Source organism: Mchenga conophoros, linkage group LG23 (assembly GCF_057382185.1).
Source record: "Mchenga conophoros isolate Kocher_MC1m ecotype Shallow Benthic linkage group LG23, M_conophoros_male_GT1.1, whole genome shotgun sequence".
In the NCBI taxonomy this organism is placed as follows: Eukaryota; Metazoa; Chordata; class Actinopteri; order Cichliformes; family Cichlidae; genus Mchenga; species Mchenga conophoros.
Window position 1 is genome coordinate 37994677 of NC_140547.1, and position 20476 is coordinate 38015152.

The following is a 20476-nucleotide window of genomic DNA, read 5'->3' on the forward strand; positions in this document are numbered from 1 at the left end:
CAGAAAAAAGGGCCGGCACAAACTGGCTACGATTAGCTGGCAAACTTGCAAACATTTATCCTTTAAATTAGTTTGAGGCTTGCATTTGTTTTTAAAAGATGTCAAAAAATGTGACAATCCAACCACGTTGATGAAGTTAATATTAAAAAATGTGTGAGCTCGGCCAATCGGATGTCCTCTAACTGGTTCATTATGTTCCACTTGTTCCACACTGATAGCAGAGGACTATTGATTGACTGTTGTTAATTAAAAGATGAACTAGATTAAATAGCTCACTGAAAAAGACCACAATCATCCAATATTACATTAAAAAAAGTTCTATTTAATTCTCAGGTATTCTTGAAGTGTAAAACAGTTCCACTCCTTCTGGAGCATGCTTCCTTTTGTTAATCAGACTCTCTAGACTTATCACAATGAGGTTAATACAAAGCATAACCATTAAAACAAAAGAAATCTAATGCATGAGTGTTGTCTGTTTGAAGGTAATAAAAGTGCATAAATGAACTAAATATCAATTGGACCAGTCTAAGGACTATTTTTTATGCACTCCATTCCAGCACACAGCTGTCAGCCAACTAACAAACAAAGTAGAGAAGGTAGATGCAGGAAAAAATAACTTCCTGACAAAGCCAAAAAAAAGTTAGACATTGACGAAGCTCTGACAGGTTTGAAAGGGGAGGGAGGAAACCTGGAGGCACGAAAGGATGAAGAGAAAAAAAACCCTCAGTCTGACAAAAGAACACACACAAATCTAAATCTGCGCTTACATATAGACATGCATAGTTACACAAATCCAAATTGGCAGGTGAGACAAGATGAAATGCCTCTCAACACACCATAGGTGACACTGTTGAACCATGTTTTGAGGTGACAGAGCACAAAACAGAAGAAGAACGAGTGGAAAGGGGATGTAAAGAAGTACTTTCAAAAAACTGGAGGCAAAGAAGAGAAAGCAAGAGAGAGAGGGGGGAGAAAGGCCATTGAGAGTGGAGGAAAAACTTGATGGAATCAGAGTTGTTTATTTTTCCCACCATCACTTTGTGCCCCATGACTGTCAGAGCTGCCACTATGTGTGAAAGACTCGTCTGCTGTGCTGGAACCACTGAAATGTCAGTACCAATAGCGTTCAGTGGGGGGCAATACAAAGCTGAATGAGCGGTGGAAGACTCCTCCGCAGTCATTTCTCCTCTGTTTCTCTGCAGCTTCAGCATGTGAAGAAAATGTTTCATTCTGAACAGGAACTGTTGTCCCTAACATTACTTGCAGCTATATTTTTATGGGATGCTGGATAGTGCCTCATCCAAAATGACATCTATCTAATTTATAGAAGTCTATGTATAAAAAAAGGAGAAGGGTCATTATATTTTTGTTCTTCATCTTTCATTAAAATGCTTAACAATTTTGTGTGTAGACTAAAAATGTTCACAACATATTTATCTAGTTTATCGAAATGTTCTGTAACAGCTGCTTTCAAAGAAGTTCTAAATGTCGCGTTTCATTAAAATAATCAGTTTTTCTCTGTCTATATTCATCTATCTGCTTGGAACAATCTGCAATTGTTATTCATTATTTAACTATTTAAGGTTGTGCAAAAAAACCAGATTCATGATGTTTTGAATTTTAGCTTATGTTAGCAGCTCTATCCTGCTGTGTAATGAGTAATAATGCCATTGTACACGTTACACGATACTTTAATCGTTTGCCTTGGTCATACAGTGTTAGCTATTAGCATGATACTATATAGTCTTTAATAAGCTTGAATGATGTTTTCACTTTTTAAAGGTGCCTGTTTACAGGTGAGTCATATTTCAACAGGAAACTGTTTTCAACCAAACTATACAGCTATTATAGGTTTAGCATTAGTGCAAACAAAATTGCTAGCAATAATCATCATTATGTCATGAAACTTTGCTAGTTTAGGTGTAGTCTCAACCAGCCATTATGCAATACTTACTTACTACTACTTACTAATACTTACTAATTAATAATTACTACTGCCAGTGAACACTATGTACTGTACGTGGTGTTAGCTCAGCTCAAATGTTTAGTACCCTGAAAAGCTAAAAGACCTTTTTAAACTGCTATTTAAGCAGTTATAACATTGATTAAGATCTATTGTTTACTGACTGTTTACTGGCTGTTTGTTGGTGCTTGCAATCAGTGCATCCCTGCTTCTGTCTGTAAAATAGCTACTGTCTTACATTTTTGTATTTTCAACCATTCCTCAAAGAGGATGCGGTTATTGAAGCTGCTGACTGTTACATGTAGGGGAGCCTGCAAAATGATTTTTTTAACTCATTAACAAGGAAGCATTTCAACAATAGATCCTGCTCTTTCAGATACATTGCTAATGTAATGATACCAATTTTACTGCATCGTGAAAAGGCTCGTCATGTAAAATCAACGAATGTTCCCACGAAGAGGATTTTGAGAGTGTACAAATCTCAAGGCAAATAAGGAGGCAGTTTAATTTCATTGCTTTAACCACGAAAAATTCAGTCAGAAAGCACAAACTGTAATAACATTCAGTGAAACTCTCTCAGTGACCTTTTCCTCAGAAATGGCAATATAATATTCAATAGATATGATAGGCTCAGAAGGATCAGATTGACATTTGTTTATCTCAGTCTTCCTCCGTTTCTGTTTCTGTCTCTACTCATCTCATGTTACATCATGACACAAGCCCAAAATGCTGCATTTCTATTTTGAGCAGGCACAAATGTCATTGCCCCGATGCCTCGCTGAAATGCCTGCTGTTTTATTTTGAAAAAGAAAAGTAACTTTCATATGGTCTCTGATCCATGAATGCCAACACATAACCTTTTGCAACTGGCCGTTATTTCAGCGTTCACTTATTCAGTGAGGGTTAAATCAAACCCAACTTTTATCCCTGTGATTTCTAAGTACTCTAGCTAATCTACTTTAACCCTCATCCTAAACCAAACCCTAAGTATTTAAAGAGACTACCAAAGATTTGGTGTGTGTAGCAACGAGTGTTTGTTGAGACAGACAGGGTTGGGTTAGAGGTTAAAGTACTTTTTAGAAATGAGTTCATATTTAGACAAATGCTCACTCACGCCACATACAAATGTATCTGAAAATAACTAATAAATTCATTTGGAAATTAAGCCTCTGTCAACTTTTGATCTCCCTTCCTGTTTATATTTGGGCCCGGCTCCCCCCATTAGTCTGCATTCGACTTCTAAATCTTTCATTAACGTCAGGTCCACGAAGGTTGCCGCTTTCCTTTCCCCTTGTAGTTTGAACTGTTAAAATTTTCATAGGACCTCTTTCTTTTCTCTCCATTTTCTAAAAACTGATTCAACAAGAGAATGATGCAGACAAAAAAAATCCCCAGATGAGTGAGAGAGAGATTCTGTGTTCGATTTAAAGGGAAAGACTGAGCGCTGCACTTTTACATAATGTACTGAGACACTCATAATGAAGATGATAATTGTTGCTAACTGCAGGTCTAAACACTGATATGTTTTATATGTTTTTGTAATAAAACTTAATTCGTGATCATTTGTTCTCTTAAAATGTTGCTTCAGGGAAATTTGATTGCATTGCTTTTTCAGATTTTTTTTCAGCACAATGAATTCTTCAACTGCACAAAAACCCGAAAAACTCAACTGAAATGAGCGACACTTCCACGTGGAAGTGTAGAGAGATTCCATTACCAGATAGCTTTGAGTAAATTGCATAAAAGAAATTACTCGGCAATAAGCACCCAAAAAAGCTATGAAAAAAACCTCACATTTGGGTGCAGGGTCCATTTGGTGATTTGACGTGTGCGACTGTGGCAGCGCATGGAGCAGAACTGAGAAGTAGGTCATCCCCATTGACCTGGCTCACATAATAAGCATACACACTGCATGTGTGTGTCACTTTATGATCTCGCTGTTCCAATTTGCTCTTAACTCAGAGAGGCAGAAAATAGCAAACACACAGCGAAATGTTAGAACCGAGCGAAAGAGGGCAAAGCATCAGAAGCCGAGCCAAAACATGACGATATCTGGCTGTCAGCCTTTTTAATGTTACATTTTACACGCCGCAAAGTCTTTTCCTGCTCAAACTTCAAAATGGAAATTGAATCTGTAATAGATTCAAAATGCGCTCAGGGTAAAGGTGACCAGAACCTGTCCGCGTTGGATTGTCAGGTACCATTTTGCCTAAACTGCCCACAAACATCGCCTACTTTAGCAACTGGGACAGAGAGAGAAAAAGAAGCAGCTCTCAATTATTCACATTTTTATAAAAAAGCTGAATAAATTATTTACATTTTTGTGAGCTCTTCAGTGCAACCTCTACTTGGCTTCGCTTTTTTGCCAACATCTAAACCATTTGACACCTCACATACACCAATATGTCAAAGAATTTTAATGATCCCTCAAATGTTTATGTTTTTCCCTGAATTGCAAATCCTATAATCTGGTTTCATAGGAGGGCTGGAGAGCTAGAGAGATTAACCCTCAACCTCGTGCGGTTGTTGAGAACAAGGAGCCTTTTCGGGGGCTTTCTCTCCTTGCTAAGGTCAGAGGAGATTAATATTAACTGTGCACAACCAAATGTTTTAAATTACACAGATTTTTTATTAAATGTAAAATCTAAGTAAATGTTTTGAACTTCCTCTTTTTGTTTAAACGTTCTACTTAATATACAATTTCATTGTACTTGGCCATCAATAATTAACGGTCACATCCGGGAAGCTCTGGAATTCCAGGTCCAAATTATTACATTAGCTAAAATATTTAGTTGTGCTACAAGTGTTGCATTATGTTCATACTTTATATCAGAATACATGCCTCAATACTGTGCTCAGTTACTAAAGTATGTTGCAGTGTCCGTGACTTTCACCATGACAAAACTGTAAAAAGTAGCATTTTATAATAAACTTACAAATTAAAATGTAAATTCTGTTAACTGAGAATTGTTGAGCTGATACATCATCATGTTACATAGTATCTTCCTGCATCCAGCATTTTTCTACAATGTTTTCCTGCACTATTAGCCTTCTGGCTCGTCTTGTATGTAATAAATCTTGAAGTCCAAGGAAATTAATTTTATATATTCAACAGCCTTGCTCACAGGTGTAGTTGTCATGAGTCCAAATAGGACAGAGGACAAAAAAGTTGGGTGAGGAACATGCCCAGAGTTGAAGCTAACGAAGTCCAAACAAATCAGTTCGCTAAATGTAAAAAAAGCTTTTTGAGTGTTCAAGGGAGGATTAGAACTCAAAATCTTTTTCCCATTTCCTTTCCTTCCTTCCTTCTACCTCCCTAACTTCTCCTTCATGTTCACTACAGTATGAGACTGGATATTTAACAAGTTACCAACAGTAGCAGTTGCCACACGCACGCACATACTCAAAGCTTTTGTCTGATTCCAGATACCCTGCCATGCTGATCCCTAACCAGCTTCCTACAATACTGGCTGTGACCAATCCCGGCCTTTCATGTTTCGAAGCGGTCAGTCACACCTAACAGGATTGGCTGGTGATAGTCTGGGATGCAGAGGCTATTAGTGATTATAATAAAGGGTGACATTTGTGAATGTGGTGTGGGTGCGTGTGTGAGCCGGTGCGTGTGTGGCAGGGTCTGTCTGGGATCTCACTTGTGTGACCCAGATTGGGTACAGTGGCGCATGTGAAAATGGAGGGCGGTAGGGGGGCGGAGATTATGTTAACAACTCAAAAGCTGCTGTTGTCAAGGACAGTTTTTGTCAGGGTGAATGATCTGTACTCTCCCACCGCATGCAAACATGCAAAGGTGCCTTTATCATCTATTAGTAAAGGATTTCTATATCCTATATAACTTTTAAAACCTGGTGATCTCAACATATTGCCCATAAATTCATGCAATAAACAAATGTAAAACATTTTATGGAAAATTAATCGCAAAATCCTCACTGTGTGCCTAAACAGTTAGCGCTGTTTTAGGCTCTGTGGCCAAAGGTTCAATAATAAGCATGTGTAATCAGCAGCTCTAACCACTTTGTTTTTGATTTTTTCTACTCTCAACTCTAAATGATGTCACAGGGGTTATCGCTAATGTGGTCTGCCAATTAGAAGAAAGTTGGCTTAAAGGAAAGGGAAAGGCAGCTAAAACACTCAGAGATGAAGTGGATGACTGCGCCAAGGCTCATCATACATGAACAAGCGTCATTTTGAACTTTGAATCACGGAATGTGACTTTAGTAGAGTCCAAGAGCAAAAATACAGAGCTGAGAGTGTAATAGTCATCTTTTTGAATTGGGGTAGAAAAAAACACCCTACACTTAGCTGGAAACAAAATGTCACACTTTTCTGACACCTTTTGATAATCACACATCACACTAGCTTGAATTCACACTGTAATAGAATTCACCGCAGCAACAGTTCAGTTAAGTGCCATTTACTGTCCCATCCTTAAAAGCTGATGCACTTCAACGTTACTTCTGGTTCACTTTTCAAACTGTACAGTAAGATCCTCAGTTGGCTATTTGACATAAGACTGACTGCAGAAAAGAGAGCACTCACTGAACCCTCATATGCTGCATTTCCAGACACTACAGGTTTAGTTAATGTCTTCTTCCATGAGCACAATTATTCTATAATGCCTTAATGCTGCCTCAAAATGTGTGCTTCGGATCCCCTAGTGGAGATGAAAGTGATTAAACTGTGGTTATGCCCTGAAGTGCTAAATTATCATAGCAACTTTGATTGGATAATGAAATGTTTTCGATGTGAAAATGGCCCCAGAGAGCTGGTAAAGATTAGGTAAGCGAGTGTTTGCATGCATGAACAGAGCACTAGTGGGATAAACACCACTCATGCAGCATTTGCATGACTCATGCAGTGTAGCATGCAAAAAGATCTTGTTTTCGGGAACTATTCAGGGCAATTAAGATTACAGATGCAAAATATCCTTCTTATCGAGTTATATTTACATGTTATTAAGGCTTTCCTACATAAAACAATGAATATCTTATAGTTGTGCACAGATCTCTCTGTGGAAAAACTCAGATTTTCTTTTGTGTTTGAAGATTTTTAACTTGTTGGAAATTAGGATTTCATCTTGTTGAGAATTTGTTAAGTTGTTGTCAAGCAGTCACCTTGGACGTCTGCTTCTTCAAGAAAAAGCTGATTACTTCTATATAAATTCAGTTTAACCTGCCTGAAATGCCTAAATGACCCTGTTCCACAGGGCACCTTGTGTCATGACACCAGAGATGTGGAATATGCTAACAATTATACTAGATTTTTAATACAAGGCTTCAAGTCATCTGTGTTTATGTTGAACTAGAAGGTTAGGAATGTCAAAAAGCATGATGGTATTCAACCTATCCAAGACCTCAAGAATGATGGATATTCCAAACACATCTGCCGAGCCGCAGCTGATTGAGTAAGTCCCTTGATGCGTATCAAATGTCCGCAATGTTTTTTCAGAACCGAACACCCCAACCTGACACCTGTGAAGGGGTGTTTTTTCAGGCAGCATGCTGAGAGGATCACTGATTTTGCCTTCCATTAGTAAAACTGAAACGTCATGTTACATAAACAATTTAAAAGCAGTGCTGATCTTTGGGATCTTCATTTTTGTTTCTTTTTAATACTCTGAGAAAGTATGACCTACTTGAGGATGGCTCCAAAAGTTAATTCATGCTGCCCACATAAGACAAAGACTCCAACCTACCAAGACTCTAATGCATACCTAAGAGTGAGTTGATGGATGCCAGTTGAAGTGACAAAATTATAAAGACATTTTAAGAAAAAAATTTTAAACAGAAAATGTTTACAAAGTTTACAAAGACTGAAAGCAGCATTTAGAACTTGGGAGAGGTTAACTCAGGGCATTCAGATTTTTAATGCATGGCAGAAATCATTGTGTGCCAACAAAGGCAACTGTACCTGATTGCTGCCTGCTAGCTTTACCTCCTGCTAACCTAAGTCGCTGAACTGGACTTCTGAACACACTTAGCATTTTGAATACAATGATGTGACAAACTACATTGTTTTCTATGTTGCTAAACCAGAAAGTCTGCTTGAATTTTGGTGTAGCATATTCAATATGTTACTTAGCACTGATTAGTAGTTATCTTTAAAGCTTGCTAATCAAACTGCTTAGCATTCGCTATTAATGTGATAACTTCTGGTTCCAGAAAGCCAAGATGGCAACAACTATGATGCTGGAATAATTAGAAATCCATAGGTGACAATATCAGTGAGTGTAGTCACATGGCTATTTAGTATTTAGTATTTATTTATTTATTGTCATTGTCAAGAACAATGAAATTGCGTTTGGGGCTTCCATACAACCCAAAAAAAAGAAGAAAATAATAAATACCCCTTAAAACCCAAGTGTACATATTTAACCCAGTGTGACTCCAATGCAATAAGACAATCCTTAGCAATAATGTTCGTAGAAATTCAGACAAAGACCTGAGAAACATGACAAAATGTTTCTCAGGCTATGTCCATCTTTTACAGTCTATGGATTTAGTTTAGGTTTTGTGTTTTTATTATTTCATGGTGAAATAGTCAAAGGTTCTTAGCTGATAATATGTGGAATCAAATGACCCAAAAAGCAAAAAAAATGCCATTAACAATGTGCAAAGAGACTTACAGAAATTGAACTGATTTGTTTAAGGATGCTAGATTAAATCTTTAGATTTTATCCGTAAAATTTCAGGCTGTTTTTATCATAAATTTGACCACACTAACATCACTCTGCTCCATACTACAGACTCTTATCAGTATATTTTTTAGTTATGATTTCCAAATTCACCAGGCAATACAACAACTACTTGTTCAGCGGGGAAGCATCATGCAGAATGTGTGGCCACTCATTAATTTAGTCAGAGAAGCAAAACTGTCATTTACATTTAGCGAACGAGACAAGGATTTAGATGTTGAAGAAGAGTTCGACTTCAATTATTTATTTATTTATTTTCATTTTTCTTCTTCCATTTCTCTGTGTTTCTGTTCAGAAAGATTCAGTATCACAGGTTTTACTGACCATATTGCCACATTAGTGGAAAGTTATTTGCAGTGCTGGGTCACTGCACCGTGGTATAATCCTCCACTCAACCTTTTAGTATAAACATGAATTATTTCGACTGCAGATCAGACAAAAAGGCTACACTTCAGCCTCCATTAAGTAGAACAAACTGTGTAATAGCCTGATAGTCGTACAAGCATTGTCAATTTCATATTTATATAGTTAAAATTTTGAAACTTGTCTAATACCACACTGCAGCACACTGTTGAGGCTCCTGACAACTTTAAAATAAAAAGTTTGAGGAACCACTTATCCTCTCCACAGGACTGCACAAGCTGCCAACTCTCACTGAACCGATTGTGCTCATTGTCACCGTTTCTGATGTTTCCATAGCAACATTGCACTCTCATCTTATCCAGTGGGTGATTAAAGAACGCACTGGGGTGGATAAAATGAACTGATCTGGAGTGGAAATAGAGCGAGAATGAGAGAGAGAGAGAAAGGAATCCAGTATGTCTTGTCCCTTTTGAAGCGTGTTTAGATAGCAATTAGCAGTTCACCCCTCGAGCGTCTGAAGTAGGCAACTGCTGACGCTTTGAAGATCAAATTAACCAATTACGGGCAGATAAGACTCTCAGGAGTTCTACCTCCCCGTTTTATCATGGATACTACATGCTTGTGAGATAACAGAATATTTAGGGAGTAGCACTACTGTCTGCTTGTCACGGCATTAGCCACCAAAGTTTTTCTGGAATACTATTTTTTCTTCTGATCAAAGCGTTATTGTACTTTCTTTGAAGCTAGGTCATATGAAGTGCTTTTCCATAATCGGTACCTGTACCTGCAGCATGCCCCCACTTTGGAGAAACTAAGTAGTGTGCTGCTTTATACACTGTTGCTAGCAAAGCCTATTTTAGCACTAACAAAATAACAGCAACCTAACCACCAAAATCAATATCCTAATTGTACTTTTGTAGTGCTTTACCTTAGACTCCGATCATTCAAGGATTTTAGAGATCCTCATCAACTGGTGCCATGATTGGTTAGACTTTTTAACAGATTCAAATGGACTTAGTGTTACGACTCCTAGTGAAGACACATGCAAAGTACAGCGGTCTTGAGTTTTGGTGATATTGATTAGTCTGACACTTGCAGTAATTAGCAGATACAGTATCTGTCTGTGCATTGCACTCAACAGTTTATGGATACAGCTGGCTAACCACGCTTGCAAACATTAGTTGATAATTGAGCACATTACTCTCTTGTCCAAATATGCTAACTTCAGGCTAAGTAAAAGAAAACAACATGAAAACAGCCAAAAATGTTAAATTTGAGGAACTTTGACGAACTCTGATGTCAAACACTGACTTTGGGCTCCAGAGTGGTTAGGCTACGAGTGGAAAAATTATGTAACCAAACAGCTTCAGAAAAGGTAAAGTCTAAAACAAAAGTAAAATAGTTTAAAAAAAACCAAACATGTTTCCTAACTTGAGGCCCTAACTACCTCAGGAGAAGACAACAATAAAATTTTAAGAGGAGATGGGGTTTGTGATTAAAAATGACTGTTGAGCTGGAAGTGAGAGTATGTTGTGAGAATACTAAAGTCAAAGCTGTAGTTGATCAGCAACCAGTGTTCTGGAAGAAAAAGTAAGTTATTTTTTGTCAAGGGTGTTTCTGAAGAGGTTGGCCTCAGTACCTCATCAGAAAGGACTGCCATACAGCGAGGTAAAACAGTGACACAACTTACCCTACATTTTCTTCATCTGTGGGTCTCGGATTACAATATATTTGGCTTCCAACCCTGTCAATAGCAGCACGTTGCTTAGCTTGCAGTCCATTAATGCTTCCTGCTTCTCAAAACTAGAGGCTACACTGTCTATAAATACCTCACACAACTCTTCTTCAAAGAAACCAAACCATCCGTTTTACATCAGCAACGCTCAAAGTTTAAGAGTGCACCTTATCCCTGAGTCAAGTTTACATAAACTGACAGATGTGCTCCAAGAAGGAAAACAAATGAAAAAAAAAAACCAGCATTTGCTATATTTGTCTACATAGTTCCCACGCTCAGTCTTCATTCACGGGAGAGAAAGGGGGGTTTGAAACCTAAGATGCTTCAGTCAAGCCTGTCCAGGCTGACAATGTCTCAATGAAACATGTCGGGGGGAAACAGGAAAAGAAACCGTAACAATGCTATTGTTGCTATATTGGTCGGCAAAGTGACAGCTAAGGACCAAGTACAGAGAGGGTCTTTTTGTTTTGCCTAGTCTATTCATGTCAATGCAGACTTTGTATATGGCAACTTATGGTGAGCACATAAGTACTGCTATATTTGGATGGATTGGATAATTTCACTTCCATATGACTTCCATAGACAATGGTGAACAGTCTCTGTGAAAAGTGCTACACAAGCCGAAAACTATTTTACAAGTGTTTTCAGACAAGTTGGCATCTTCCAAACAAACTATGGACAACTGTGGTAATCTGCTGGTGACCAAACTTTGACCTGTACGTATCAAAATACGTGGGTTTATAAATCATAGCAATCATAAACTATTTACTTTTTTCCCCACCAAAAAGTTCTATTTTATGAAGAATATATGGTTAGGGGTTAGGGTTACTTTACATCAGACCTCATGAGGTTAAAGCCATTTCCAACTTCAACATAAACTATCACTAAAAGTGAGCAGCACCTAGTTCTATTTAATGCATTTGATTGCTTACTTAAGGCCTCAAGTTAGGCTACAGTGACCTCCCCTTCCTCAAGTTCTCCACTGTCTCGCAGATCAAACATAGAAACCTGGATTTCCTTGATCTCGCTGAGCCACCGCAGGTGAGAAAAAGCACTCGCAGACCTGAGCCCGTGTTATCCAGCTGTCACCCACATGATTCAGCACGCACAAGATGCATGCACGCTCTCACACACATGCACTGATGTGTACTTAACACGGCTCAGCACAGAGAAATTCAATAACTTGACCTCTGGGAGGCTTAAAAACACAGAATGAGCGACTTGTGCGGATGTGAACAACGTGTAGAGCATGTAGTGCAGCTAACCTGTATACGAAGGTGTTTTATCCTATCTGCACATACAGGGCTTTCAATAGAGGAGGAAGGAATTGGGGAGGACAGTACAGATAAACATCTCCACTTTCAAATTAATGCTCTCAAACTCCCTGCACACTTTAGTGGAAAGCAGACAAAACATTTGGGACCTCTGAAGCTGCTCTTACACACTCAAGTACTCAAGTACGAGTGCACTTTTAACCATCCTTCAAGGCACTGTCTCCTGTCTCCTTTATGTGTGCCGACGCTTCAAGCAACCACCAAAATATCCAGTGGCTCTTTGAATTTGGGTCACAAAAAGCCAGACTCACATGCTACGTAACAATGCCCACACACAGACTTTTTTGGTAAGCTGCCAAAGTTTTACAGCTAATACCTGTCGACCTCTTAAAGTGGGATCAGCTGATTTGCTCGTGTCTGTGGAAGCTGCCACACTTCAGGGAGGACCACGAGCCCAAATTAAAAGCTGAAGTTCTTCAGAACTCCTCGCTATAAATGTCTGTCTAGCAACTGTTTCTTCACAAGTTTCTTTTCAACCACCATACAGACTGGCTCCACACTACTCGCTGGCTCCACACTACTCGCTGGCTCAGTCCTGAAGCCACCGCTCTGTCATTATCATTCCAGCAATGCTGGCACTGAATGCTTCCACTCCTTATTTCCACTGAGAATACAGTCTGATCTGAGATGGAGGGTGAAAGCATGCGGGAATCCCCCAGGGACTGGGAGACTTAAGTAAACTACTCTAAGAAGAACTCCCTCTGAGACAGCCCACACCTCCCACACCTCCTTACAGTAAGCACACACACATACAAAAAAAAATAAAATACAAATCAAACTCCCCTCTCTTCTTCCTGTTCCTTACCTTCCACATGATTAAAATCCCATCATCCACAAACAAAAGTGAAAAAGAGAGGAAGAGAGAGAGAAGTGGGAGTGGGGGGGGAGGGAATGTCAGCTATCTTTGGCTCTCTCTCTCCTCTGTGGGATGCAGAAACAGCAGCAGCGGCGGCAGTGGCAAAAGCAACAGCAAGCAGCAAACTTGGGACTCAGAGAGGATGTAGCTGTGTCTCCGTGGCTGTGTCATCACCTCTCATGACATGTTTCCTCCCCTGCCTGTGTAAGCCTTTCCATCCTGACCCGGCACAGAGAAAGAGAGAGAGAGAGAGAGAGAGACGGGACAAAGTAGTGTACCGCCCCCTCTCTTTAGCCCCTCCTCCTCTGTCCATTCCTCCCTTTCTGTTTCCCTGTATTCAAATCTGCCAGCGAGCTGCTCTGTCTCAAAGTAGGCCAATCACTGAACTGCTGGGGGGTGGAGTCAGGGCCCGCTGTGTGTGCAAGTGTCCTTGCAGTCATACAAACAGACATTGGGTGTGCATGTCTACTTATCCTTGCAGTAATATGTTTTGCATGCAAATTCATATTCCAAGTGTGATGAGCACAAAAAAAAACATCCGGTAGTTCTCAAGAGTGGATTTTGAAATAATTGCTTAGTCTCAGATGCAATAATTGAACAAATAAAAAGCCAGACTCCAGATTATTTTGCTGGGTTTATGTTTTCGTCTTGCAAATATTTACTGCATCTCTCAGTCACTTCAAGTGCCCTCTAAATGGCCAAACCTCCGGGAGTGAAAAATGAAGCCAGTAACAGCAGCTCCAAGAGTGGTTACTTGAGCCTGAAATGCTAGAAAAGACAAAGTCCCCACAGGCTCTCATGTTAAAATGCCCAATTTCATAGCATTAAAATACACGCTTACAGATACATGAAGCATTTGGGGTGTTTATGGATACTTTCCCCTTTCGTAACAGCCTTATAGTAGACACATTTTTTTCATAACTTCTCCTGTTGGATATTTTTAAGGCTAAAAGTTAGAGGTAGGGCTGTTTTGATTGGCATAGATGATAACTATAATACTTTTAATCATGACAGATATGGCTTGCTTATGTGGCACAGATTGTCCAAGAACTTTCAGGTCTATTCTTGGTATATTAAAGTGCAGCACCATATTAGCCCATAGCTTTGCACCAGTTAGTGCTTCCAGCACATACAGATTATGCAGCTTGTTAATTGAGCTAGCTTATATTTACACCCCAGTCACTCAGGCCGAGATTGTCGCCCCAGTTGGCAACCGGCTGCCAACCACCATTTGGTATAGAAAAAAAAACTTCCTGAGTGTTTGCTGTAGGCAGCTGGAACCCTGAAGTCTGAGTCATCCAGGTTTAGAGTCCATCAGTGACCGCCCAATAGCCTCTTGTCACTGGAGAAAATCTATATTTCGCAAGTAGTTGGCAAATGGTTGCTGGAGGTTGGTAGGTGAAATTGTTTGCTAAGCTTGTTTGTTTACAGTGCCTGGTGAACCAAACTTCAGATTGCCACAGTTGTCCATAGTTTGTCTGAAGATGCCTACTTGTCTGCAAACACTTGCCAACTGCTAGTAAAGTGGTAGTAAAGTAGTTTTCAGTTTGCATAGCACTTTTTACTGTTGCAACATTAACTTTTGCTTTAAAGGCATCACAACCCTTTCATAGTTTCAGGTATAGTTTGGTAGTTAAGCATAATGGAGGACATAAAAACTGTTGTAAAAACATTGCTAAGATTACATTTCTGATTATAGCTAATTTGTTTGGAGATTTGCAATGCAAAGTCAGTTCTTCAAATGCATCTGCACAGGTAGCATGCTAACACGAAGGAAGCCAAGAATCCAGAGCCCGAACTTAAACTGTTCCACAAATCACGTGTTGAGCTGTCAGGATTTAAGGCTCCATTTTCTAACTGTGCATGTTTCTAAAGACGAATCACTGTATTGATCGGTTACGCTGGTGCCAGTACTGAAAGAAAGACCTGATGTGTGTCCTCATCAGGATAGGGATTTGTGTTGACGTATGGGCCTACAAGTTTTACATTATTCACTTCAAAATAATAATATATGTGTCTGACTTTTGTTGAATAAAAGTTACATAAAACTGAATTGCTTGAAATACAAGTGCAGCAAGAAGATGAGGAAATCTCTTATTACATATTACATACTGACACTATGTTTATCATCGTTGTGGTAAAGACACCAGTTGAATTTGACATTTAACTTTAATTTATACCAGCTGTGCTACAGTTAATAGCAGTTAGTGAGGAAGAACATTGTTTATGCTAGGGAGCTTAAAACCACAGATTAGTATAAATGCCGTGACCATGATTTGTTATTTACTAGGAGAACAACAAGCATAGTGGAAGCTGTACTAAAGGCGAATGCCATCAACAGCAGTTCAAAGTAAGAACACTTCAACAAATATGTTAAATATTTGTCAAATGAAGTTCTCTTTGTATTGGAGATGAGTAAAATCCACTACACATGAGACACCTGTGTATTACCTTCCATCTGTCCACCCCTGACACGTCCTCAGCACAAATTCACCCTCTGTAATTTATTTAAATGCCTCCCCAATGTCCCGATGTCACTCCCTCTCTCCCTCCACCTTGAAACCTCAGCTGTTTTGGCTGCTCCCCATAAAAACAATCTCCTCCTTTTTTTTTCCCTTTTTTTTTTTAACACAGCCCACAAGGAAAGCAGCTTAAATTAATCTCCAAGATGCAAGTCAGTCCCACACGCAGCCCACGCTGGCCTGTCATTACTGCAATCTTTGATCCAGAATCTTCAGCTGCTTGGAAAGCCTACCTGTCTGAAACGCAGTGGACAGTTCATTTTGAGAAAGCGATTATGTGTGAGAAATGGCAGAAAGTCTGAATCAAAACCATTTTTGAGAAGTCTACAGTTTATGTTTAAAAAAAAACTTGATAGCAAGCAGCTCATTGCTAGCTTATCTGAAATAATCCCTAACATTTTTGCCCTAGAGAAGTGACTCCTCTAGTTTTTGAGTGTAGAACATGGTTCCTGCTCTTGCAGTGGATTGTCGGTTTAACTCTATCTTGCATGCTTGTATGGTTTGGCGTGAAAATATGTTGAATATGCCAGATAAACCTGTTTGTTTGGGTCTGCTAAGTCCCAAACAGCATGCCTAAAACTGTCAATGCTTGGCATTTCGTTTCACTGGCGCGTTTAACAGATTCCTATTAGATAATGTGTTTTTGGAGTTCTTATAAGGTCATTTAGAGCCAAAGTGGTAAAATACACTTAAAGTGGGAAAGTATGGCATGCTTAGTGAATTTTTTAAACATCAGGGAACATTTTCATATTCCAAACCCTAGACTAAGTTGACTAAAGTGTATGTGTATGCTCAGTGTGTGTGTGTGTGTGTGTGTGTGTGTGTGTGTTGCAGTTGCAGGATTCTGGTGTGTATTTCTGGCGGTTGGAGTGGGATCAGTCGAGGTGAGGCTGCTGCTAAAGAATGCTCTTTTGGAAAAGGACAAGGAAAGAGTTTCCATCTCGGGTCAGTTGCCGGCAAGAGAGCAAGACCACTCACTTTCTGAACACTCTTTACCAGGCCGGCAAGACGTGAAGTGTTCCCTCGCTATGTGAAGAAGGAAAAGTAAAAGCACATGCAGTTAGTAAAAGAAAAAGAAATGTCAAAGGAAAAATATGACCCTACGATCTAAGAACTAAGAATAAACATGAGTTGACTGGTGAAATTGGAAAATATGTCTCGCTAAAGGTTGGACTTTCAGGAGTGCCTTTTTTAAGTCTCAGATATTAGCTTCACAGAGATGGCAAGCATAGTCAGCTATGCTAAGTAACATACAAACACATTAATCGAATTTCTTTCTGCTGGTTAGTGCTGGTTAGTGTGATAGAGTGTGATACAATTACAGTGTGATGTAATTGTAGCAAAATTCTTAAAAAGCCCACCTAATAATGAAAACTATAAGAACTTATACATTTTAAGATAGCTAGTTACAAAAGTATCCTGCTGGTACCACTGAGGAAACTAGCTATACACATACCAAAGCTGTATTCTTAAGTAGACGTTTAAGCTTGATTGGGACTTCTATGGAAAATCTGGGTCCTAACTTACGTCGTAACCTGAAACTCCTTTTAGTCCTACACCATAACCTTCCACGCCACTCAAGTCACTGCCGGCTGCATCGACCCAGCGTGTAGTTACATTTCTCAGGAGGTGCACGTCAGGTTACATATAAGGTTACGGTGTAGGGTTAAAAGGAGTTTCCGCTCCTGATGGACGTTGCAATGTAGATTTCCTGCTGAAGCATAAATAACACAAAACTCTGTTTCTGCTCTAAAGTTGGGCCTTTTAACATTTGAGGATTGACATATTTTCAGAGTCAGACCCCATTGGTCATTTAAGGAACTGCAGTTTTTCACAATCAGCATAACGTCAGTAAACTTGTGTACGATCGCCAGTTCCTGTTGGAATTACGAACATCGACCAGTTCTCAAGCAGTAAATTCATCAGACCATATCTTTGTGATGCTAATACCTGCATATAGGTCCCTACTGATCAGAGAAAAACTCTTTGTGAGGAAGGTAAGTTTGGTCTGAGGGATTAATGGAAGTCTAACAGAACTGCTTTGAATCCACGCAGACATGTTCTGAGCTGCTGCCACTGATAATCAGCACACTAATGTGCAGGAGTATGCTACATCTGTATCTGCCTACATCCATAAATGCACAGAGGACCTCTGTGTCATAAAGAACATCCCCACTAAGGCCAGTGAGAAACTATGGATGATACAGGAAGTACATGAAAAACTAAAAGTACAGAATGAACCAAGCTCAACTGTCTACAGGGGATGCCATTTCCTCTGCTTTCCACCGGAGCTTGGCACTTGTGGAGGAGAAGTCATGTATGAATGCTTCTTGTTGACTTCAGCTCAGCATTCAATACGGTCAGCAGATGGTCAACAAACCAACACCCAAGGGTATCTGGACCCCCATGTGTAACTGGCTGCTGGACTTCCTCACCAACAGACCTCAGTCAGTAAGAGTGGGAAACAGCATCTCCAGCTCCATCAGCTCGCCTCAGGGCTCTGTTCCGAGCCCACTGCTGTTCACGCTGCTGACATATGACTGCAGTGCCGCATCTGCTTCTAATCACATCATCAAGTATGCAGATGAAACAACAGTGGTAGGTCTCATTAGGAACAGCAATGACCTGTCCTATAGAGAGGAGGTGAAGCGATTGGTGGAATGGTGCAGTGTTAATAGTCTGTTCCTGAACACTGAACATTAAGAGGAGCAAGGAGATTATCATCGACTTCAGGAAAAAACAGCCCAGTCATTCCACACTTGTACTTGAGAACAAGTGCTGTGGAGGTAGTCAAAAGCATCAAGCTTTTGGGGGTAGAGATAACTGACAGCCTGGACTGATCATTTTATACAGGATCAGTAGTTAAATGGACTCAGCAGTGTCTGTACTTCCTGCTCCTGGATGAGGAGAGCATACCTTTGCCCTCCCATCCTCTCCACTTTCTACCGTGTCACTGTCGAGATCGTGCTGACCAGCTGTACCTCCATCTGGTTTGGCAGCTCCAGGGTCCCAGAGAAGAAGTCGCTACAGAGAGTGGTGAGAATTGCTGAAAAGATCAGTGGGACTTCTCTTCCATCCATCCAGGATATCCCACACAGACGCTGTCTCAGCAGAGCCCGTAACACCATCCCTACTATTCAAATTGCCATTATTCATTTGATTGATGTTAATCACCAGTCTATTTTGCCATCTGACTATATTTTGTTCTATTGTTTTGCGTGAACAGCTTTTACCTATTTCTTTAAAAATTGCTGCCTACTTTTGAACTTACCATTTATTCAGTTTTCTGTACCACTAAAGTGAGAGTTTGCTTTCCTTTGAAACAAAGTTTTGTCTTTGAGCATACACAGACTCAAAATGTTTTATTCCACTGATGCAACACTGTAGACATGGATACTGTATTGTGTTGCATTGACAGGTCGTCTGTTACTTTTTTTCCCCCCTTGGAAGTTATCCAACAGCACTCTTTGGAATTAAAACATGAACACGAGGACTCTTCATTCAAGTCTCTCAGCACACACACAGTAGCTAAAGCTTTGTGTGTGTGCTGTAAAGCAGCGTGACTGTTTTTCACTTTGAACTATATATCCCTGTGATGCCCCTGGTGGTATTGTGATTGTGCTTCAAATGTCATTGTGGAAAAAGACAAAAGGGTGCTGAGTATTAGAATAATAATGGCTTCATTTTATAACTTTTAAAGCAAGAAATAAAAGAAAAATATTTTTTTCTTCTTTTTTTTTTTTTAGTAAAAACACAAAATTTTCCATTCTGTTCAGAAATGTCATTTCCGTGGAGATGTTTTGACACACACATAGAAACACAGATGTATTCACAAACCAGAGAGACCGAGAAAGTTTGACTCTGTTTGTATTCAAGGCTGCGGTTTTGTTTGTACCCAGAGAGCTTTTTTTTTTTTTTATCATCAGCTGTAAGAAAACATGAGACAGATAATAAAGTTAGTGACGGTAAAAGCTTTTCTATGGAAACCCAAAGCAATATTTCCAAGCTTGATTTTTATCGTCTGCTTTATGAAGGCTGCTCCATCTTTTGGTAAAATATAGGGTCTGTAATATTGCCTTTTCATTTTCAAGTGTCCCATGACGACTCTCAATTTGGGAAAGGTTGGCCTCCGCTCAGAATTTAAAGAGGCTTTACTTTTAACTACCAGGAATGAGCGGAATGCAGAGGGGTCTGTCTCCTCTCTCGGACCATTACAGGGATAAAAGACGACAGGGTTATGACCAAGACCTTTGCAGAGGGCAGCAACGCCATGGGTAGCCTGGGATTTGTAGGATTTACCTCACGTGTGCACTTCAAGGTATTTAAATAGACCCTGGTCAACATCCTGGGTGAACGATATGCAAAAAGACAAATTCTGTAGAGTATCCAACAATGCAAATCCTTTCAAACCCACCAATCCGTGCTAAAAAAAACATCAGATCCATCTGCATATTATCTTCCAGAGGCACTTTTACGACTTGGATGGAGAGCATCTTAAAACCTCCCCTCTTCACTGATTGTTATCTTTAACAGTATTTACTGTATGACTCATGTGAAGCTTGGGAGATATTCTGTATAGGCCTTCTTATGTTTGCTCTCAATTGCAGACCTTCTTGTATAAGACCAAAAGAAAACACGGGGCCATCTTTGTAGTTGCAGTAAAAGCCCTTTTGGAAAATGCCAAACAGATTTCCCCTCAAGCTGACCTTTGGCCCTGTTTTTTAAGAGCAAGTTCACATGCGGTCAGCAGAGGACTGGTTTTAATCAGGAAGTCGAAGACATACAGCTGGTACCAGCTGAGACATTGTCTGCTTTGAAGTGCAGTTTGGGATTTAAGAGGGTGTAAAGTAGGAATGAAGTTGCATTTTGGTTGTGCTCCTTTGTGTGTTTTGGGAGATACTCTTGTGGAGCCTGGAAGCTATCTGTCTCTGTCAAGTGACCTCAGTAAATAAAGTGATCTAATCTGCGAAAAACTAATACACAGAAAAGCCTCG

At 39.7% G+C, this 20476-nt stretch overlaps 1 protein-coding gene across 3 annotated transcripts in view; it reads right to left on the bottom strand.

Annotated features, from left to right (window-relative positions):
* The window catches only part of LOC146547769 (E3 ubiquitin-protein ligase Midline-1-like), an 89846-nt gene that overhangs the window by 46322 nt on the left and 23048 nt on the right, over positions 1–20476 (bottom strand). Inside the window, exon 1 of one of the 3 annotated variants that reach the window (XM_085263667.1) lies at positions 12910–13182. The exons of 1 other annotated variant lie outside the window; for it this stretch is intronic. The gene's annotated coding sequence lies outside the window, so the exon portion shown is untranslated. Of the gene's footprint in view, positions 1–12909; positions 13183–20476 lie in introns of those variants that run through there. One more of the 3 variants, XM_085263669.1, reaches the window with a different exon arrangement.